The sequence below is a fragment of the Penaeus monodon genome, chromosome 24 (assembly GCF_015228065.2).
Source record: "Penaeus monodon isolate SGIC_2016 chromosome 24, NSTDA_Pmon_1, whole genome shotgun sequence".
Classification (NCBI taxonomy): Eukaryota; Metazoa; Arthropoda; class Malacostraca; order Decapoda; family Penaeidae; genus Penaeus; species Penaeus monodon.
The window spans coordinates 25,319,810-25,320,215 of NC_051409.1; the positions used below are offsets into that span (position 1 = coordinate 25,319,810).

The 406-nt window shown below is 47.5% G+C and overlaps 1 protein-coding gene across 1 annotated transcript in view; it reads left to right on the forward strand.

The window, feature by feature from the left end:
- The window catches only part of LOC119588673, a 3,253-nt gene that overhangs the window by 524 nt on the left and 2,323 nt on the right, over nt 1-406 (forward strand). The window lies entirely within an intron of this gene.

A 406-nucleotide genomic window follows, 5' to 3' on the forward strand; every position in this document is an offset into this window, starting at 1 on the left:
TCTTAGATATTCGATCGGGGCGCAGAGGAGTCTTGGATCCGAGTCTTAGCTCTGCCTCAGACTCAGGTCTTAGACTCAAGTGTTTGAGGACCAGATCTCGTATGATGGTGCCTGCGGAGTCTAGTAGAGGCTGCAGTCACAGGTACAGCTGATGTGACTGTAACTGCAGTGCTGACTGGCGTCTTCGAAGGACACGACGGGATGGAGATCAGGACAGGGAGGGAGATGGTGGAGCGTCTGCGATGTTCGGACGCCCATCTTGCCCTCCACAGCAGCGACCTTCTTTATTATGAACACTGGAGACAATAAACTTTTCAAAGAACTTATCACTGTATTTATTTAAACAACAATAACGATAAATTATGTCAAGAGAAAGTACAGCATTCAACATTCTTTGGGCGTTCAC